Here is a 20,570-nt window from a genome sequence, read left to right on the forward strand (position 1 = left end):
GCTGCTCTGGAGTTCCTGCTCAGCCATGTGGAAGCCTGGTCGTGGGGCTGGGATCTGGGCCAGTCCCATTCCCTCTTTTCCCTGCCCTCTTTCTCCTCAAGATCCCAGGGTGGGGTTGCTGAGAGAGCACCCCTCCTCCCCCCGCCCCAGGGTAACAAGAGGTGAAGGGAAATTGTACATGTGATTACATCTACAGTGGAAGCTCTGGCAAATCCAGGCCTATTGCCCACCCCTCTCCCAGTCAGCAGGACCTGGCATGGTAGTTTTCACCTCTGCAGTGAGTGGGATCTGTTGGGAAATGTGGCTGATTAAGGCCAAGCAGGGAGAGGACAAGACAGGCTGAGTCTCCTTCTGGGCAGTGTGGTGCAGCGAATGGCATGCCTCGGAACCAGACTGCCCACTTGTAAAGCCTCACTGGAGCATCTTCTGGCCATGAGACGTGACTTCAAAACTCAGTGGCTCAGTCTTCTCCTCTAAGAAGTGGAGAAAACTAGAGGACCAGGCTCATGACTTTAGTGTGGATGAAATGGCAGTAAAGTGCTTATTTCAGGGGTTTAGCTGCCTGACACTTAATAAGTCCTCTGGAAAGGTCGATTACTCCGAATACAGAATCAATAGGCACCTAACTGGAGGGAACGTATTATTCAACCCTTTATACAGGAAGAAGCCCCTCTGCAGCCTCTCAACAGGTACCTGCCCAGCCTCTGTTTTGCTATTCCACTGGATGAGGAGGAGGTGATTCCTGTAGAACATTTTCCGTCTAGGATTCCAAGGGCAGGAAGCTTCGTGTTTCCATTACTGGGGACTCTCCTTGTTTAAAAACTCATTGTTGGTTTGAGCCCCAAGCAGCTTCCTGTAATGACCACCCTTGGTCCAAATTTTGCCTCCTAGAGGTGCCCAGGACAAGGTCAAGCTCCCCTGCACAGGTCACTCTCCAGAATCCAACCCCAGAAGTGCTTTTTTATTTTCCCTGGACATAGTTCTTGCTTTTCCACCCATTCCTACTTTGACAGGTTTGGGATTTCTTCACACCTCTCCATTTCCTGCCGAGCCCTTCCTCCAGAGCAGGCTGCAATGCCTGGTGCTTAGATCTTGGGGTGCACTTCAGTCACCTTGAGCTGTTTGTTTCCAAAAGCTCTTTCCCTGAGCTCCTACTCTGGCTGCTCTCTGGGTCTTGGGCTGTTTCTGTCCCAAGCCCTCTGTGGAGCTGGGGATCCTTCATTTATGTCATTCTTCTTCCTGGCGGTCTAGTCCTGTGCTGTCTTATACAGTAGCCACTAGCCACATGTATTTTTTCATCATTTGCAATGGAGTTATGCTAGAGATTGGGTCTCACTATAAAAAAAAAATTTTTAATGGGGTAATACGACCCAAGAACTAAATTTTTGGTGGGGGCTGGCAGGGGACAGAGTCTCACTCTGTCGCCCAGGCTGGGGTGCAGTGGTGCGATCTCAGCTTATTGCAACCTCTGCCTCCCAGGTACAAGTGATTCTTGTGCCTCAGCCTCCCAAGGAGCTGGGATTACAGGCGTGCACCACCACGTCCGGCTAATTTTTGTATTTTTAGTAGAGATGGGGTTTCACATGTTGGCCAGGCTAGTCTCAAACTCCTGAGTTCAAGTGATCACACCGACTTGGCCTCCCAAAGTGCTGGGATTACAGGCGTGAGTCATTGTGCCCAGTCTCACATTTTTATATTTATTTGATTTTAATTAAATGTAAATTTAAAAACTAATACTGGATTCAGTTTTTTGAAAACTTGTAAGTAGGTTTAGAACAACTTAGATGTGTGATCCTATTTTTTTCAACTGTAAATTTTGTGATGAAGTATTTCTCATAAGAATTTAGAGTCCCAAGTGAGATGTGCTATAAAGTACCTAAAGACTTAGTACAAACAAAATAATGTAAAATATCTCATTAACACTTTTTATAAGGCTTAATGTTCTGAAATTATCATGATCACATTTGTGATATATTGGGTTAAAAATATATTAGAGTTTGTAATCCCAGCACTTTGGGAGGCCAAGGTGGGAGGATCACTTGAGGTCAGGAGTTTGAGACCAGCCTGGCCAACATGGTGAAACCTAGTCCCTGCAAAAAAAGCGAAAATTAGCTGGGTGTGGTGGCAGGCACCTGTAATCCCATCTATTCAGGAGGCTGAGGTAGGAGGATCACTTGAACCTCGGAGGTGAAGGTTGCAGTGAGCTGAGATCACACAACTACACTCCAGCCTGGGTGATGGAGTGAGACTCCCTCTAAAAAAAAAAAAAAAAAAGATACCCATACACACACACGAGCTAATTTTGCCTGTTTCTTTTTTTGAGACTGGGTTTTGTTCTCTCACCCTGGCTAGAGTGCAGTGGCATGATTATGGCTCACTGCAACCTCGATCTCCCTAGCTCAAGCCATCTTCCTACCTCAGCCTCCTAAGTAGCTGAAACCACAGGAGTGCACCACTACATTCGACTAAATTGTTTTTTGAGACAGAATCTCACTCTGTCACCCAGGCGGGAGTGCAGTGGCGCAATCTCAGCTCACTGCAACCTCTGCCTCCCGAGTTCAAGCAATTCTTCTGCCTCAGCCTCCTGAGTAGCTGGGATTATAGGTGCCCACCACCACACCCAGCTATTTTTTTGTGTATTTTTAGTAGAGATAGGGTTTCACCATGTTGGCTGGGCTGGTTTCGAACTCCTGACCTCAGGTGATCCACCTGCCTCAGCCTCCCAAAGTGCTGGGATTACAGACAGGAGCCACCATGCCCGGCCATTTTTGTTTGTTTGTTTGTTTGTTTGTTTGTTTGTTTGTTTGTTTTTTGTAAAGACAAGGTCTTACTCCATTGCCCAGGCTGGTCTCAAACTTCTGGACTCAAGCGATCATCCCACTTTGGCCTCCCAAATTACTGGGATTACAGATGTGAGCCACCACGCCTAGTCCTGTTTCTTTCTTTTAGGGGTAGGCTCTCTCTCTGTCGACCAGCCTGGAGTACACTGGTATGATCATAGGTCACTGCAGCCTCCAACTCCTCGACTCAGGCAATTCTCCTGCCTCAGCCCCTTGAGTAGCTAGGACTATAAGCAAGCGCTAACCTGCCCAACTAATTTTTTTTTTTTTTAGATGGAGTCTTGCTCTGTCGCCCAGGCTGGAGTGCAGTGATGTGATCTCAGCTCACTGCAGCCTCCACCTCCTGGGTTCAAGCAATTCTCCTGCCTCAGCCTCTCGAGTAGCTGGGACTACAGGTGGGCACCACCACGCCTGGCTAATTTTTGTATATATTTTTAGTAGAGACAGGGTTATACCGCGTTGGCCAGGCTGGTCTCGAACTCCTGACCTCAAGTGAGCCACCCGTCTCAGCCTCCCAAAGTGCTGGGATTACAGGCATGAGCCACCACGCCCGGCCTCAACTAATTTTTAAAATTATTTTTTGTAGAAATGGGGTCTCACTATATTGCCCAACTCAAATTCTTGGTCTCAAGCTGTCCTCCTACCTTGGCTTTGCAAAGTGTTGGGATTACAGGCCTGAGCCAAGGCACCTGGCCCACCTGTTTGTTTTTACTTTTTTTGATGTGATATTAGAAAATTTAGAATGACATCTATTTCTCATGGAGTGTGCTGGTCTAAACCTTGCTCAGTGTGGTCTAGAAACCAGCAGCATTGGCATTACCTGGGAGCCTGTCGGAAATGGAGAGTCTCAGACCCTTCCCCAGAGAGGCCAAGTCAGAGCCTGGATTGGATTAGGGCCCACCCTAATGACCTCATTTTAACTTAATTACTTAAAATTACTTAATTTTTAGCCAGAACGGTGGCACAGCTCTGTAATCTCAGCTAATGGGGAGGGTGAGGAAGGAGGATTTCTTGACTCCAGGAATTCAAGGCTGTAGTAAGCTATGATTGTACCTGTGAACAGCCACTACACTCCAGCCTGGGCAACACAGTGAGACCCCGACCCCCAAAAATTTAAATAAAAAATAAATAATTTTAACGGAGTTCACCAGGTATAATAATTCCTATGCATATAAAAGTTTGAAAAGCACTGCCCTAGAGAATGTCTGTCCTTCTGCTGTTCCTGGCTGTGCCCAGCACAGTGGCTTGCCTGACCTGTCACTTCCACCAGCTGGGAGGTTTGGTGGGGAGTCAGACCGATGACTGCCCTCACCCACCATCCTCTTCCTCTCTGGGACAGGCAAGTGGAGGCTGGGATGTGAGTGAAGGCAGAGAGGGAGGGTCTCCTGTCCTGATTCTAGGTCTGGCCCTGCCCAGTACGAGCCACTGACCCCCTTAGGCCTCAGTTGTTTCACCTGTAAGATGCCACATGGGCCAAACTGCATCCGTCCACTCCCCACCCACCCAATCCATATGTGGAAGCCACAACCCCCAGGGCTTCCTAATGTGACTGTTATTTACAGATTGTGCTTTTGCATTTTTTTTTTTTTTTTTTTTTTTTTAGTAGAGACGGGGTTTCACCGTGTTCGCCAGGATGGTCTCGATCTCCTGACCTCGTGATCCACCCGTCTCGGCCTCCCAAAGTGCTGGGATTACAGGCTTGAGCCACCGAGCCCGGCCTAGATTGTGCTTTTAAAGAGGCAATTAAGTTAAAATGAGGTCATTAGTGTGAGCCCTAATTCAATATGGTTGGTATCCTTATAAGAAGAGGAAATTTACAGTGGGAAGACCATGGGAAGACACAGGGAGAGAACGCCACCTACAAAGAAAGGAGAAAGGTCGCAGAGGAAACCGATTCTGCCAACTCCTTGATCTCAGACTTCCAGCTTCTAGAACTGTGAGAAAATGAATTTCTGTTGTTTAAGCCACCAGGTCTATGGTACTTTGTGATGGCAGCCATAGCAAACGAATACAGATGGGATGATGGTTTTTTCCCAGGTACTTCACTGCGTGCAAGTCTCCTTGGAGATAATGAGAATGAGAGCCCAGGCTGCCCCGTCAGAAGGAACCATGAGGGCTCAGAAAGGCTCTGTCAATGCTGGGTGATAGACTCCGTCACAAAGAACATTCCTGTGCACCAGGAACACTTTTGAGTTAATGGCCCAGCCCTGATAGGAGTGGGCTGCACAGAGCTTTCTGGGATACTAGTATGCTATGAGGTCATTCTGGGGGAGCAGAGCTTTCTGCAGCATTATCTTCTGCTCACAGTCCTTCTAGTGCCTCTAATCTTCCCTCCTCACTTCCCAATCAGTTTAACTCATTGGCCCAGACACCTGTGCTGGCAACACTGGCAGACAACTGTGGGCTCCCTGGCCTGCTGCCCGCTGCCTGGCTGAAGGCAGGGATGGCTCACATTTGTGGTGCCCCCTTTCTGTACCATGGCCTGTGCCCTACCAGCCTTATCTCAGCCAATCCTTCCAGATGTGAGAGAGTATAATCCCCTTTTTCACAGACTAGGATACTGAGAGTCCAGGAGGTGAGGGGTCTTAACAAAGCCACATAGCTGGTTAGAAATAGAGTCTTAGCCATTCTAAAGCCCTCTCATCATTCAACACACAAGGTTATCCCTCCTCAAGAAAAGAGGTCAACACAGGGGTGTCTGCCCAGGGACTTCACCCCTGTCCCCTGGCTCCTGGGGAAGGTGACATCACCTGACCCTCCCTGGGAGCAGTTTCAGTGGGCAAGAGTTTGGTCAATGCAATCCCTTCTTTGGTCTGTAATAATTATCCTGGGATAGGGAGGACCTTATGGAATCCTAGGCCTTAACCTTTCCTTTGAGAAGTGGGAAAACCCAAGTCCAGGAACATTCTGCATTTTCCTTAAAATTAAACACTGGTAATGAGAGCGAGTAAACAGAGTCTCTGACCCCTGAGGCTGGCAGCCTCTTCATGTTCTAAAAAGTTCCCTCCCTCTAGGAGGCACCGCTCGTTCCACAGAGGCCTGCCCGTGTCAGGGGAAGAGTGGGAGATGCTGGGAATGAGCAAGGAGGAGCTGAACAATACAGTCTATGAGGATGCTTGTTCTGAGAGGATTTCAGAATTAAGGTGATTCCACGATCTGAGGAAAAATAAGCTTGCAAACACACACAAGTAATAAGAAAGTGAAGATGGATCCATGGCTGATGTGAGGGATGGATAGATGGATAGATGTGATGAAGCAAGTAGAATAAAATATTTATGGTAGAATCTAAGTACTGGGTTTCTGGGATGTTAAATGTAAAAATCAAGGAGGCTTCTCCTTCTCCTTCTCCTTCTTCTCCTTTTTTGAGACAGAGTCTCACGCTTTCATCAAGGCTGGAGTGCAGTGGTGCGATCTTGGCTCACTGCAACCTCTGCCTCCCGGGTTCAAGCGATTCTTCTGCCTCAGCCTCCCAAGTAGCTGGGATCACAGGCACCCACCACCATGCCCAGCTAATTTTTATATTTTTAGTAGAGATGGGGTTTTACCATGTTGGTCAGGCTGCTCTTGAACTCCTGACCTCAGGTAATCCACCCACCTCGGCCTCCCAAAGTGCTGGGATTACAGGTGTGAGCCACCATGCCCAGACTCAAGAGGCCTTCTTTCTCTTATTTCACCATTCTTTCCCTTCCTCTCTTACCTTCCCTTTCCCATATTCTTTCAACCAACATATATTGAGTAGCTATTATATATTAGGCACTGTGCATCCAGAGATAAACAAAATACTGTCTCTGCCTTAAGCAGCTCACAGTTTAGAAGGGGAGAGGCCTGCACAAAATAATTATAAAATAGGGCAAGTTCTACAACAAGACAAAGGTTCTGAAATGATCTATGTGGTAGTGCCAAAAAAATGCTCCACGAAAATGGGGAGTTGTTCTTTGGTTAATTAAGTTTGAGAAATGTTACAAATTATATTGGAAGTTATTAATGAAAGTAGGCAATGCAAAGGCTCTGAGAAGTCCTGCAGCAAAGAAATCTAGAAAACCAGTTTAGTCTGGTTACAATGGCTCACACCTTTAATCCCAGCACTTTGTGGGGCTGAGATGGGAGGATTGACAGCCTAAGAGTTTCAGACCAGCCTGGTCAACATAGTGAGACCCTGTCTCTTAAAAAATAAAATAAATAACTTGATATCATGGCTTGCACCTGTTGTCCCAGCTACTTAGGCGGCTGAGGCAGAAGTATCGCTTGAGCCCAGGAGGTCACAGAAGGGAGGGCCAAGTGCTACTGCCATGGGTGCCTGTAATCCCAGCTACTCGAGAGGCTGAGGCAGGAGAATTGCTTGAACCTGGGAGGCGGAGTTTGCAGTGAGCCGAGATCGCACCACTGCACTCCAGCCCGGGTGACAGAGCGAGACTATATCTAAAACAAACAAACCAACCAACCAACAAACAAAAAACCAAGAAGGCTGCCATGATCTTGGCCACAGCTGTTTTGGTGAATTACCAGAGGTAAGAAAACAGCAGAAGAATGAATAGGAGATATAGAAACACAGAGAAAGACAACAGATGACTACTTCGAGAAATCTGGCTGAAAGCAGGTGAGAAAGAGGGCAGTAATTGTAAGGCAAGGGGAGCTCAAGGGGAGCTTTGCTTAGACGGATGGGGGAGACTTTTCCATCTCCTCCTTTATTCTCCACAGATGATCTCACTATTTCAAGGGGGGAAAAATAGGTGCCCTCAGATGGGAACTTGGTTTTAACTCCTCACCACCAAAGGAGATGTGTTTATGAAAGGGCAGCTGTAGAAAGTTAGAGGTTAAAGACCAAGGTCTGAGAGGGGTAAGTGGTACTAAGGTCCTCGCTGAGAAGGTGGAAGCCTTAAGCACCTGTCTCTGTCCCTCCAGCAGAGGGACCAGAATCGGCCAGGAAGTTGGAACAGCCTCCACTGCTACAGGGAGCTGGAGGAAAGAACTGGTGCTGAGGACACTGAGTTTAAAGACTTGACGGTGGGGAGTTAATACAAATTTCCACCTGACGGCACTTATTTTTTCTCTCTTTCTTGGGGGTGTTGGGGCAGGTCAAGCACAACTTCATGAAGAAAGGAAGGATAAACTTACTGGGGAGGATTATCTGACAGTGCTAAAGGCCCACTTGAGACTGGGGCACCCACTTACACGTTACTTCTCTAGCACAATCCAGCAGCTGAAGTATAGCTCCAACAACAGCATACAGGTGGCTTCATACAGGGTTAGGGTTTGCTGAGTGAATGGGATGGAAGGAAAGGCAAAAGGGGGCAAAGGGTCGGAACAGTTGCTTATGCCTGTAATCCCAGCAATTTTGGAGGTTGAGGCAGTAGGATTGCTTGAGTCCAGGCATTTGAGACCAGCCTGGGTAGCATAGCAAGACCCCTTCTGTACAAAAAAATAAAATTAGCTGGGTGTGGTGGTGCGTGCCTATAGTCCCAGCTACTCAGGGGGCTGAAGTGGAAGGATTGTTTAAGCCTGGGAGGCTGAGGCTGCAGTGAGTCATGATTACCCCACTGCACTCAGTCTGGGCAACAGTGAGACCATCTCAAAACAAATAAATGAATAGGCTGGGCATAGTGGCTCATGCCTGTAATCCCAGCACTTTGGGGGGTTGAGGCAGGTGGATCATAAGGTCAGGAGTTTGGGACCAGTCTGGCCAACATGGTGAAACTCCATTTCTACTAAAAATACAAAAATTAGCCAAGCATGGTGGTGTAATCCCAGCTACTTGAGAGGCTGAAGCAGGTGAATTGCTTCAACCGGGGAGGCGGAGGTTGCAGTGAGCAGAGATTGTGCCACTGTACTCCAGCCTAGGTGACAGAGTGAGACTCCATCTCACAACAAAACAAAAAACAAACAAAAACGGCTGGGCGCAGTGGCTCATGCCTGTAATCCCGGCACTTTGGGAGGCTGAGGTGGGCAAATCATGAGGTCAGGAGATTGAGACCATCCTGGCTAACACAGTGAAACCCTGTCTCTACTAAAAATACAAAAAATTAGCCGGGCGTGGTGGCACGCGCCTGTAGTTCTAGCTACTCAGGAGGCTGAGGAAGGAGAATCGCTTGAACCTGGGAGGCGGAGGTTGCAGTGAGCCGAGATCATGCCACTGCACTCCAGCCTGGGTGACAGAGCGAGACTGTTTAAAAAAACAAACAAACAAACACCCATATTAAATAAATGAACAAATACATAAATAAATAAATATTGCATACATGGTTTATTTAACCTTGCAATTGAAGATGAGGAGTCAGAGACAGTGAAGATTAGAGACTAGGTAGGTGGGAATAATTGAGCAGGCTAATTGGATGGTTGAGAGGTTGCTATCTGAGTAGTGATTTGGGAGGTGGCTTGGGGTATGACCAGGCGGGTGAGTGGCTGAGGTGATGTGGAGGAGAAAGTCATGGAGGTGGAGAGGGGAGTGGCCAAGAGGCCATAGGATGAGGATGATCTAGGATGACAGCAGAAGAGGGGCAAAGTAGAAGGAGAACAGGTATCCACCTCTCCACAGAAAAGGGCTGAGATAGCACTTCAAAGGCCCAGTTTGCTGATTATTTATAGACCAGAGAGGTCCACTACATTGGACCTCTGGGCCAGTATTTTTTTAACTTTTTATTTTGACATAGCTTCAGCTTTACAGAAAAGCTGCAAGAATGGTACACAGAATTCCCACATGCCTTTCACCTAGATGTTAACACTTCACGTTTGCTCTTTCATTCTCCATGTCCAAGCACAGTTTTTTCTAAACTATTTTAGCATTAAGTTGCAGACATGATGCCCTTCTACTCCTAAATACTTCAGTGTAGACTTCCTAAAAACAGGGACATTCTCTTTGCTTTGGTCTGATTGCTTGTGTTTCCCTAAATTCATACACTGAAATCCCAAGCCCCAAAGAGATAGTATTAGGAGGCGGTGGTTTGCGATTAGTGTCTTTATAATAGAGCACCTGAAAGCTGCCTCACGCCTTCCACCTTGCAAGGACACAGCAAAAAGTTGCCATCTATGAGAAAGCGACCTTCACCAGATACCAACACTGCTGGTGTCTTGATTTTGAACTTCCCAGCTTCCAGAACTGTGAGAAATAAATTTTTGTTGTTTAGATGCCACCTAGTCCGTGGTAGTTGGTTATTGCAGCCTGAATGGACGAAGATTTTCTTAATTAATCACGGTACAATTATCAAAATCAGGAATTGAACATAGACACCATTGCATAATCTATATGATTTAATCAAATATTGCCAATTGTAAGGGGCCAGTTTTTATGGATTACTTTCCACTCTGCTTCTTTTCCTTTCTCCGTTTATTCCTCTTCTCTTCCACGCCTTTGAGAAACAGGAAACAGATTGGGAGAAAAGAGCTAACACTTTTTTGTTTGTTTTGAACTTTCTACTTTCAAATTCACAGGGAGCTTAAAAGAAACATATCTTTTATGTCAAAATTTGGGTTTTGAAATTTCACATTTCATTGAGATAATTTAAACCCATGTTTTTCTAAGGCTATATTGATGAATTTGCATCCATTTAGCAAATACTTATGAAGCACGGCTGGGCGCAGTGGCTTACACCTGTAATCCCAGCACTTTGAGAGGCCAAGGCAGGGGGATCATGATGTCAAGAGATTGAGACCATCCTGGCCATCATGGTGAAACCCCATCTCTACTAAAAAATAGAAAAATTAGCTGGGCTTGGTGGCATGCTACTGCAGTCCCAGCTACTCAGGAGGCTGAGGCAGGAGAATGCTTGAACCTGGGAGGCGGAGGTTGCAGTGAGCTGGGATCATGCCACTGTACTCCAGCCTGGCGACAAAGTGAGACTCTGTCTCTACCAAGACCAACTCGGTCATGGAGACCCTAACCCAGCGGCCCTAGAGGAATTAAAGACACACAGAAATATAGTGTGGAGTGGGAAATTAGGGGGCTGACAGCCTTCAGAGTTGACAGCCATGAACAGAGTTTGACCCACATATTTATTGACAGCATGCCAGTGATGAGCATTATTTCTACAGATTATAGATTAACTAAAAGTATTCCTTACGGGAAACAAAGGGATGGGCTCTGGCTAGTTATCTGCAGCAGGAACATGTCCTTAAGGCACAGATCACTCATGCTATTGTTTGTGGTTTAGGAACACCTTTAAGCAGTTTTCTGCCCCAGATGGTCCAGGTGTTCCTTGCCCTTTTTCCAGTAAACCCACAACCTTCAGCGTGTGCATCATGGTCATCACGAGCATGTCACAGTGCTGCAGAGATTTTGTTTATGGCCAGTTTTGGGACCAGTTTATGGCCACATTTGGGGGCCTGTTCCCAACATGTTCCCCCTTGTTGTTTTTGCAAGACAATAAAAGCAAAGGTGGCTTTATCATGGTGAGCTACTTCTTGCAGGAATTGGAATCTGCATCTGCAGACTATACAAACAACATGGATTGAAAGCACAATCATTATTGAAATCACAGAGCTTCCAAGTATTTTTGTCTATTTTAATGGGTTACTTGCTGCTAATCTGTTGGCAGCTCCTTCAAGTGCTCCAGTTCCTGGCATTAAGGTCAGGTGTGCCTGGGATGCTTTAAATGTTTGTTCTTTTAATTTTGCAATATCCAAAGACAAGTTTGTAGAGTGTCCTTCTAGATGCTTTTTTATTCTTTCCCACATTTTGATCTTATTAAGAGCCATTAACAGTTTCCACAAATCCTTATGTTTAGCTCCTACAGCAGGCCATATCATTTGAGGTTGAGGTGCTACTATACCACCATGTTTCCAGACAATAGGAACTCTTGCTGTATTTCTTACCATTTCTACCATCTGACCATTTTGTTTAGACCAGCTGAACATAGTGCGGCCATAGCACTTGGACTGAGAGGTGCGATTCAAGCTAAACATCCCCTTAGGGGACCAATCAATAATGATTCCATAGGAATCACTGCACAGCACCTCTGCCTGTTCTGCAGTGCAATCTTCCCAAACAAGTACATTAATTATTTCTGGCCAGGTCCAATTCTGGTTACAAATAGGTTTTTGAGAGTGGTATGCCTCAATTATAGGAGATTTATTATGGTAAATACTGAGGTCAGAAAGCATGTGTAACTGTGTCATAGAGTGATCACATCCAGGCATTATTGCCAGCCAAGATTGATAAATATACCCAATTGTTCTCTGTGTCAGCCCTTGTTGACGGAATACTCATGGCAGTGGTGATCACCGCCATCATAGCTATCATTAAATTACTCATTGTGACTGGTTGTCTCACTCTTCTCAGGTTTTCTTCTACCATCTGTGGCAGCTTCTTGATCTGTCCGCAGGTAGGTGACTGCGTTCAACAGGTGTTGCTCGTGACAGTTGGGGTCCTCCTCAGCATCAGTCTTAACATGGCTGCAACCGGGGGGTCCTCGGAATCCTCCTGGAATCTCTTCCTTGGCAACTGGCTCATGATAAGGTTTCAGGTGTCTTGATGGTATCCAACTTGGCTGTTGATTCTGGCCTGGAGAAACACAAGCATAACCTCTACCCCAAGTTATTATTTTACCTATTTCCCAACATTTTGTTATCAGGTCTCTTCACCAAACCAGTTGTTCTGCTTCTGTCTTTGCAGCTGGTCTCTGTAGATGCTGTTCAGCTGCTGATAGCATCTGGCCTTTAGGCAGGCTCAAAAAATTTAAAGTCAATAATGTTAGATTTAATTGCATATGGGGTATCCTGTAGTCTCTATTCCCCCCCACACACACAACACCTCTGCTTTTGCAATTGTTGTTTCAGAGAGAGATTCTTTCTTTCTACTTGTCTTTAAGAATTATATGGGATGTCAGTAATGTGTCTAATATTCCATATAAAGAAAAATGTAGCTAGAGCTTGGCTACTATAGCCTGGGGTATTATCTGTTTTAATAGAAGCTGGAATGCCCATCACTGCAAAACACTGCAAAAGGTGATGTTTAACACAGGCAGAAGACTCTCTTGATTGGCATGTAGTCCAGACAAAGTGAGAAAAGGTGTCCACACATACATGTACATAAGCTAGTCTCCCAAAGGAGGGAACATGTGTGATGTCCATTTACCAAAGATAATTAGGTTCCAATCCTCAAGGATTAACTCCTCCTGTGAAAGATGAGGAATGTACCATTTGGTAAGTTGGACATTGCTGGATAATAGCTTTAGCTTCTTAACAGGTAATACTGTATCTGCATTTGAGACCGGAGGCATTAACATGGGTTAAATTGTGAAAGTGTTTGGCATTAGATGTTGCAGTAGCAACTAGGTGATCAGCCATTTGATTCCCTTCAGTTAAAGGTCTTGGAAGAGGTGTATGAGCCCTAATGTGAGTGATGTAAAAAGGGTGCATTCTACTCCTAACTGCTGTTTGTAATTGGGTAAATAAAGTCATCAGGTGCTCATCTGTACGAAATTGTAACTAAGCATTTTCAATTAATTGTGTGGAATGAACCACGTATGAAGAATCAGAAATCACATTAATAGGCATATCAAAAGCAGTCAATACCTCAATTACAGCTACAAGCTCGGCTTTTTGAGCTGAAGTATAGGGTGTCTGAAAAACTTTACCTTTCGAGCCAGAATAAGAAGCTTTACCATTACCAGACCCATCTGTGAAGACATTTTCAGCATCTTCAATTGATTTAAATTACTTATTTTTGGGAGAATCCAATTAGTTAATTTCAAAAATTGAAATAATTTTGTTTTCGGAAAATGATTATCAAGAACACCCACAAAATCAGTTAAATGGGTTTGCCAAGTAAGACTATTTATAAAAGCTTGCTGTACTTGTGCCTTCATGAGAGGGAAAATAACTTTTCCAGGATCATATCCATGTAATTTAACAATCCAAGTTCTCCAATTTCCTATCATAGTAGCAGTTTGATCCAAATAAGGAGTTAGAGTCCATGAATTAGTATATGGAAGAAAAAGCCATTCTACTAAGTCCTGCTCTAGGACAATAACACCAGTAGGTGAATGCTGAATTGAAAAAATGAGCAAATCTAGAGTCTTTTCTGGATCTATTCTATTTATTTGAGTCTTATGCACTTGCTTTTCATTCAGCTGTAACTCTGCCTCAGCCTCCTTTGTTAATTGCCGAGGGCTAGTGAGACTAGGATCTACTCCAAGGATAGAAAATAGATTACTCATGGCATAGGTAGGAATGCCTAGAGCAGGTTGTATCCAATTAATGTCCCCTAGTAATTTTTGGAAGTCATTTAATGTTTTAAATTCCTATGTATAGCTACTTTCTGTGGCACAATGGTAATGTCATTTACTAAGTTCCCCAAGTAGGAGTAAGGAGTAGCAGTCTGAATTTTGTCAGGAACTATAATTAAACCAGCGCAAGAAATCGAATTTTGCAAGTGATCATAACATTGGAGTAATATTTCTCGAGTAGGGGCAGCACAAAGTATATCATCCATATAATGAATAATGTAACACTGAAAATTTTTTATGTTCAATTGCTTGCCCTGCATAAGTCTGGCAAATTGCAGGACTGTTGATCATGCCCTGTGGCAACACTTTCCAATGAAAACACTTAGCAGGCTGCAGGTTGTTTACCACAGGTATGGTAAATGCAAACCATTCAGTCTTGCTCAGCTAAGGGGATAGTAAAGAAACAGTCTTTTAAATCTATGACTATTAAAGGCCAATTTTTTGGAATCATAGCAGGAGAAGGCAGTCCTGGCTGTAATGTCCCCATAAGTTGTATAACTGAATTAATGGCCCTTAAGTCAGTTAATATTCTCCATTTACCTGATTTTTTTCTTAATTACGAAAACTGGAGAATTCCAAGGTGAAAATGTTGGAGCTATGTGTCCTTTTTCTAATTGTTCAGTAACTAAATCCGCTAAAGCCTCCAGTTTCTCTTTACTCAGCAGCCATTGTTCTATCCAAATTGGCTTATCTATTAACCATTTTAAAGGTATTCTTAACAACGGCCACCATCAAAAATAATATCCTAAACCTTGGCGGGAACTTTGTCTTTCCACTTGAAGCAGTTCCTTCAAACCTTGCAAATTTTTTTCTAGTCCCATACCAGGGGCATACCCCATTTCATGCATCATATGTTGACTTTGAGGGTTACATAACTGCTCTGAAATTAGAACTTGTGCTTCCCATTGTTGTAATCTTTTCTCTATAAATGTATAGGTACAGAAGTTACAATTCGTTGAATAGCCCCAGGTTGTCCACTGGGCCCTTCACAATGCAAAATACAACTACTTTGATATACTTCTGGGGCTTTACCAACTCCAACTATGTTAAATTGACCAGGTTGAATTGGCCATGTGGATGACCAGTGCCGTAGAGAAATTATTGAAATGTCTGCTCCTGCATCTACCAAACCTTTAAATTCCTTTCCCTGAATAGTTATTTCCCAGGTAAGACGTTTATCAGTAATTTGATTCACCCAATAAGCTGCTTTGCCTTGTTTATTTGTGCTTCCAGATCCTCCTGTTTGTTTAATTTCGCTTTTCCCCATTTCCACATATGGCACAATCAGGAGCTGTGCTATATGCTCTCCTGGCTCTGCTTTCCAGGGAACAGTAGATATAACAATTTGAATTTCCCCACTGTAATCTGAATCAATGACTCCTGTATGTACTTGCTCTCCTTTTAAATTTAAACTAGATCTACCTAGAAGTAATCCTATCCTCCCTGCTGGCAAAGGTCCACAGACCCCTGTTGGAACTTTTTGCGGGGGTTCCCCAGGCAGAAGACTCGCTTTTGCGCAGCATAAATCTACTGCAGCACTACTGGCTATGGTGGGGGACAGACATTGTGCAGGGGTGAGGCAGTGGCCTGAACCAGAAATGCCCCAGGTTGGAACGGGTCCTGGGACAGGCCCCTCATGGCATTTCCCAAAATTGGGTTCCAATCTTTATCAAACTTAGAGTGACATTGATTAGCCCAGTGTTTTCCTTTTTAACACTTCGGGCATAGACCTGGTTCATATTGATTAATAGCTTGTTTAAATTCTTTGAGTAATTTAAAAGGAAAATGTTCAAATGTAGCTATAATATTTCCCTGTTGATCTAGGGAGTGTATCCTAACAGGGAACTGCCAAGCCTCTATATCACCCTTCTGTCTAGCTTGCTGAATTCCTGCCTGAATAGAACTGAGAGCGGTTGCTCAAGGAGCTGCTTGAACAGTCACTGGGGCAACTATTTTTTGCCCAGTGTCCTCTGGAAAAGAAAGCTCTGGAGGGTCAGGCCACTCTTTTTCTTCAAAATAATGAGGGGTTGCAGAAGGGTAGGGATAAACCTCTTCCTCCTTTGCCACTTTAGCTTTAGCTGGCAAACAAACCTGCTCTGTTACCTCTTGTTACTTTGTTATACTTTCCTTCTTCCTCATCATTAGTGTGAAAAGGTTCCAAGGTAGAACAAACCAGAGCCCACACCTGTCCCACTGTTACCCTGATGCTTCTGAGCGCCCCTTCTTACTCACCACAGGGATTGCTTAAGAGTACTCAGGTGTCCTCCAGCTTAGTTCCATGTTCTCCAACTGTCACTCTAGCGATCCTTCAACCCCAGTTCAAGCCCCACATATGAGCACCATTTACCATGGAAACCCTAACCCAGCGGCACTAAAGAATTAAAGACACACACACACACAGAAATATAGAGTGTGGAGTGGGAAATCAGGGGGCTGACAGCCTTCAGAGCTGACAGCCCTGAACAGAGTTTGTCCCACATATTTATTGACAGCAAGCCAGTGATAAGCACTGTTTCTATAGATTATAGATTAACTAGAAGTATTCCTTATGGGAAACAAAGGGATGGGCTTCGGCTAGTTATCTGCAGCAGGAACATGTCCTTATGGCATAGATCACTCAAGCCATTGTTTGTGGTTTAGGAACGCCTTTAAGCGGTTTTCTACCCTGGGTGGGCCAGGTGTTCTTGCCTTCATTCGGGTAAACCCACAACCTTCAGTGTGGGCATCATGGCCATCACGAGCATGTCACAGTGCTGCAGAGATTTTATTTATGGCCAGTTTTGGGGTCAGTTTATGGCCAGATTTGGGGGCCTGTTCCCAACACGTCTCAAAACAAAACAAAACAATACAAAAGACAAAACAAAACAACCTTATGAAGCACTACCTTATGCCAGGCACTTTTCTACAAATTGGTGATATAAATAGTGAGCAGTTAAACCTCTGCCTCAAACTCTACCAAACTGGAATTTCTTCCATGTGGAGTAAACCAGTTCTTCTTAACAAACCTGTGAACTATCCAGGTAGTATTGTGTTTGTTTCTTTTACCATCTTAATGTTTTTTAAGTGTATAGTTCAGTAGTGTCAGGTATATCCACACTGTTGTGCAACAGATCTCCAGAACTTTTTCATCTTGCAAAACTGAGACTCTGTACCCATTAAGTAATAACTAATTTCCCCTCCCCCCAGACCCCAGAATCACCATCCTTCTTTCTGTTTCTATGAATTTTTTTTTTAAGATGGAGTTTTGCTCTGTCACCCAGGCTGGAATGCAATGGCATGATCTCAGCTCACTGCAACCTCTGCCTCCCGGGTTCAAGCAATTCTCCTGCCTCAGCCTCCTGAGTAGCTGGGATTACAGACACCTGCCACCACGCCTGGCTAATTTTTGTATTTTTAGTAGAGACAGGGTTTCGCCACTTTGGCCAGGCTGGCCTCAAACTCTTGACCTCAGGTGATCCACCCTCCTTGGCCTCCCAAAGCGCTGGGATTACAGGTGTCAGCCACTGTGCCCGGCGTGTTACTATGAATTTGATGAGATATCTCATATAAATGGAATCACATACATTAGTATTTGTCTTTCGGTGACTGGCTTATTTCACTTTAGCATAATGTTCTCAAGGTTCACCCATGTTGTAGCACGTGTCAGAATTTCCTTCCTTTTAAAGCTGGATAATATTCCATAGTATGTATGTCCCACATTTTTTTTTTTTTTTTTTGAGATGGAGTGTCACCAGTCTAGAGTGCACTAGCATGATCTCAGCTCACTGCAATCTCCGCCTCCCGGGTTCAAGCAATTCCCCTGCCTCAACCTCCTGAGTAACTTGGACTACAGGTGTGTGAGACCACACCTAGCTAATTTTTTGTATTTTTTTTTAGTACAGATGGGGTTTCACCATGTCAGCTAGGATGGTCTCAATCTCCTGACCTCGTGATCTGCCCGCGTCAGTATCCCAAAGTGTTGGGATTACAGGCTTGAGCCACCGCACCCGGTCGTATGTCCCACATTTTATCCATTCATACAATGAGGGACATTGTGTTGTTTCTACCTTTTGGTTGTTGTAAATAGTACTATTATGAACATAGATATACAAATATCTCTTTGAGATCCTGCTTTCAATTCTTTTGGATATATACCCAGTAGTGGGATTGCTGGAAGGAAATAACACTTTCATGTGCTTCTAAGTTTGGCTCTTTATATGTGTTACCTTGGTCATTCTCTCAAGCAGTGCTGCCCTTGATCCCAAGCAACTGGACCTCTTGGGCTGGGTGGGGGCCTTATTGGTCCTCCTCTGCCCAGAGTCTAAGGAACCTAGAGGATGTGCCCACATACCTTCCTTTAGATCATGCTCTAGGTACCTACTTAACCATCCTCAAATTTGCTTCCAGGGCCCAGATAGGCCTTTTCCTAGGTCCACCCTCCCTAGAGTGGACCTGCTAGTATGTATAGCTCTAGACCCAAAGGGTAGCTACAGGGCAGCTTTGTTGGGGAGTCATGGTGTGGATCTTCAGGCTGGGTGTCCACATGCAGGCACAGGAAGCCTGAGACCTCACACTGCAGGACTGAGTTGGGAATGGTAAGGGGATTCCATTTGTACTTTTTCTCTGGACTCCTGTAAATATTAATAGCTATAATGTTGTTAGATAAACAAGTACTATTGACAAGGTCTGAAGAACATTTAGTTCCATTACTGTAAACCTGTTTTTAACTGGCTGTATTTTCTAGAGTCAGTGTATCACTAGCTTCTCAGTGTATAGTGTCTAGTTGATGAAACAGACAGATATGATTTGCTCCTTAATTAAGGAAGCCTGCACCAGGGTGAAATAACCATTGTTGTTCATCTGAATGAATCTGTTCTTCTCTTGTTTTGCATATGTAACACCTATTAATGCATGGAAAACACAGATGATACATTCGTGAAACAAGGGGAGACAAGAGCCCTGAAGCATCAATGCCAGTGGGTAGACACAAGCAATTCAGTAAGTCAGTCTGGGATACGCCAGTGGAGGCTCTGAGAGGCTAATGAGCCTGTCCTAGCTAACCAGATCCACAGATTCATGGCTGAATCCCACAAGTAGCCTGGGAGATTTTGTGGGGAGATGAGGCAAAGTAATCTGTCTCCTTGGCAAGGTAAAGGATTCCTTTCAGGAATCATCTTCTACCTCAAGCTGCCGTGTTAATTAAACATCACAACTCAGTATTGGGACAGAAATGTAGAAGGAAAAAAATGCCGAAGGGTCACAAGCAAGGAGCAGGTCTAGACAGCTGAGAAGCACCATTCTCCTCCAACAGCTATGTTTCTTCAATAACTGGCCATGTAGACCCCTTCTACCCCTGCGCACTGGAAGTCGAGTCAGGCTCCATGCTGAATGCTCCCTGATCTTAGCATTCCTTCACTTGCCATCCCACAGGCACCTCAAATTTGGTGAGTTCAAATCTGAAGGGTTCATCGTCACCCCATCATCCTTTTCCGGTGCTCCCTGTGTTAGTCAACTGCAGGATTAACTCCCCACCCCCAACCCCAGTAGCTCAAGCCTGAACATTCCTCAACAACTCCCACAACGCCTCAAATCCGGATATTTGGGCTTCCTAAATCTCTACCTCCTAATCTCTTTCACATGCAGTCCACTCCTTTCTGTTCCCATTGCCGCGGTTGGGCCACCACCACCTATCTCTGGGACAACTTACAGTCTCCTAAGGGGTCCTGCCTTAGGTCCTCCCCACCTGGCTCATCTCTTTTGAACAGTTTCTGCAGTACTCACCTGCGGGAGATAGCATTCTACAATGTGAACATAGTCATGTCCTTCCCCTTCAGCGGTTCCCCACTGCCCCCAATGTGAAAAGGAGTTACAAACCCCTGCCTTCCCACTCCCACCCAGCACCTTCGCCTTCGTAACTGGCCAGGGGCTCTCTTGCTTGCTCTTTGCTCTCAGACCCTTTGCACAAGGTGATCCGTCAACCCAAAACAGAATCTCGGCCCACCCTCTGTCGGTCTTCGCGCTACTGTCAGTTGTTCATTTAACAAGTATTCGCTGCTTTTACCAGGCTACACGCTAAACGCTGGGGTTACGCAAGGGTAGCGCAAGACAAAACAAAACAAAGAACAAACAAAAACCACAACCCACAGAAGTCCATTAAGACCCCTAGTAACAGGGGGCTTACATCTGAGGGGTTACTGTCTCTTGGCACAAGGTGGAGTATGAAATCCGCCTCTGCCTTCCAGCTTTTCCAATGCCAAGACCTGCAGGGCCACCAGTTGTGAGTCCCCTCCCGCACTGACTACTCCCGCAACAGGACACGAGGGAAGCTGAACCTGTCGGGACACCGCGCCGAGCACGCTCAGGTCCCACAGCGCGTGCTCATGGGCAATCCCGAGCGCGAGTTCGGACAGGCAGCGCCCCCCTCCGACTGTGAGCGGGGACATTCTAGAACTCCGCACGCTTCCCAGCACCCCTTGAGTCTTCATCTTACACCCCGCCCGCGGGCACCCGGACGGCGGAAGTGCGCTGCGAG

Source organism: Piliocolobus tephrosceles, chromosome 6 (genome assembly GCF_002776525.5).
Source record: "Piliocolobus tephrosceles isolate RC106 chromosome 6, ASM277652v3, whole genome shotgun sequence".
In the NCBI taxonomy this organism is placed as follows: Eukaryota; Metazoa; Chordata; class Mammalia; order Primates; family Cercopithecidae; genus Piliocolobus; species Piliocolobus tephrosceles.